This window comes from Cebus imitator, unplaced genomic scaffold (genome assembly GCF_001604975.1).
Source record: "Cebus imitator isolate Cc_AM_T3 unplaced genomic scaffold, Cebus_imitator-1.0 Scaffold285, whole genome shotgun sequence".
NCBI lineage: Eukaryota > Metazoa > Chordata > Mammalia > Primates > Cebidae > Cebus > Cebus imitator.
In genome coordinates this window covers 591,319-593,294 of record NW_016107600.1, presented here as the reverse complement: position 1 = coordinate 593,294, position 1,976 = coordinate 591,319, and the positions used below count along the sequence as shown (strand labels likewise).

At 47.8% G+C, this 1,976-nt stretch overlaps 1 non-coding gene across 1 annotated transcript; it reads left to right on the top strand.

Annotated features, from left to right (window-relative positions):
- Nucleotides 1-1,093: 1,093 nt before the first annotated feature.
- Nucleotides 1,094-1,200, top strand: LOC119467407. Its single transcript, XR_005195944.1, has one exon. It is a non-coding gene; the product is annotated as a U6 spliceosomal RNA (small nuclear RNA).
- The last annotated feature ends 776 nt before the right edge of the window (nucleotides 1,201-1,976 follow it).

Sequence of the window (1,976 nt, the reverse complement as noted above, 5' to 3'; positions counted from 1 at the left end):
TATTATTTTTTATTTTTTTAAAGACAGGATTTCACCGTGTTGGCCAGGCTGGTCTTGAACTCCTGACCTCAGGTGATCCGCCTGCCTTGGCCTCCCAAAGTGCTGGGATTACAGGCGTGAGCCACCGCGCCCAGCCCTGTCTCTACTTAAAATACAAAATTAACTTGCCGGGCGCGGTGGCTCACGCCTGTAATCCCAGTACTTTGGGAGGCCGAGGCGGGTGGATCATGAGGTTGAGAGATCGATACCATCTTGGTCAACATGGTGAAACCCCGTCTCTACTAAAAATACAAAACATTAGCTGGGCATGGTGGCGCGTGCCTGTAATCCCAGCTACTCAGGAGGCTGAGGCAGGAGAATTGCCTGAACCCAGGAGGCGGAGGTTGCGGTGAGCCGAGATCGCGCCATTGCACTCCAGCCTGGGTAACGAGTGAAACTCCATCTCAAAAAAAAAAAAAATACAAAATTAGCCGAGCGTGGTGGCATATGCCTGTAATCACAGCCACTTGGAAGACTGAGGCAGGAGAATTGCTTGAACCTGGAAGATGAGGTTGCAGTAAGCTGAGATCGCACCATTGCACTCCGGCCTCGGCCACAAGAGCAAAACTCTGTCTCAAAAACAAAAAAAAGAGAGGCAGAAGGCTGGGCATAGTGGTTCATGCCTGTAGTCCCAGTGCTTTGGGGGGGTGGGGCAAAGCAGGAGGATGGTTTGAACTCAGAAATTTGAGACCAGCTTGGGCAACATAGTGAGACCCCAATCTCTACAGAAACCAGCCAACAAACAAAAACAAATTAGCTTGGCATGGTGGCATGTGCCTGTGGTCCCAGTGCTTTGGGAGGCCCAGCGGGGAGGATCCCTTGAGCCCAGGAGTTTGAGACCAGCCTGGGAAATATGGTGAGACCCCATGTCTACAAAAAATAAAAAATTAGTTTGGTGTGGTGGTGCATGAATGTAGTCCCAACTGCTCAGGAGGCTGAGGTGGGAGGATCACTTGAGCCTGGGATGTCAAGGCTGCAGTGAGTGGTGATTGTGTCACTGCCCTCCAGCCTGCGTGACTGAGCAAGACTTTACCTCAAAAAATAAAATAAAATAGTGCTCGCCTCTACAGCACATATGCTAAAATTGGAATGACACAGAGAAGATTAGCATGGCCCCTGTGCAATGATGACACACAAATTTGTGATGCGTTCCATATTTGAAATAATAAAATAAAATAAAATAAATTATAAAATAAAACTCATTGTGGACTAAACATCCCGTTCTTGCCTAACTCAGGGTGGAATTCTCCTACCCTCCTACCTTTGTTATGCTACTGCCCTCCTTACAAAGCCCTTGATAAAGATCGAATGGAATACTATTTTCTTTTTTTTTTTTTTTGAGACGGAGTTTTGCTCTTGTTACCCAGGTTGGAGTGCAGTGGCACAATCTCGGCTTACTGCAACCTCTGCCTCCTGGGTTCAGGCAATTCTCCTGCCTCAGCCTCCTTAGTAGCTGGGATTACAGGCACGTGCCACCATGCCCAGCTAATTTTTTGTATTTTTAGTAGAGACGGGCTTTCACCATGTTGACCAGGATGGTCTCGAACTCTTGACCTCGTGATCCACCCGCCTCGGCCTCCCAAAGTGCTGGGATTACAGGCGTGAGCCACCGCGCCCGGCCATGGAATACTATTTTCAAATTCACATACTGTCAGGGTTCAGGTAGGCAAGTGTGCAAAGTGGTGTAGGTCACTGGGAGTGGTGCAAACTGTGGAAGACTGAGGAGTGCACGCCCTGGCTAGAGGTGTTCACATCCGATTTTTATCCATGGAGTGAACTGACAGTTTGTGATGCTCACAGCAAATAAATAATTCAAACTTGGGTCTGGTCTGACTTCAGAGCTTTTTCTACTATGTCATTTGGCCTTGTCCTAAACCCCAGTTTCCTTTTTCTTTTTCTTTTTCTTTTTTCGAGATGGAATCTCACTCTATCACCCA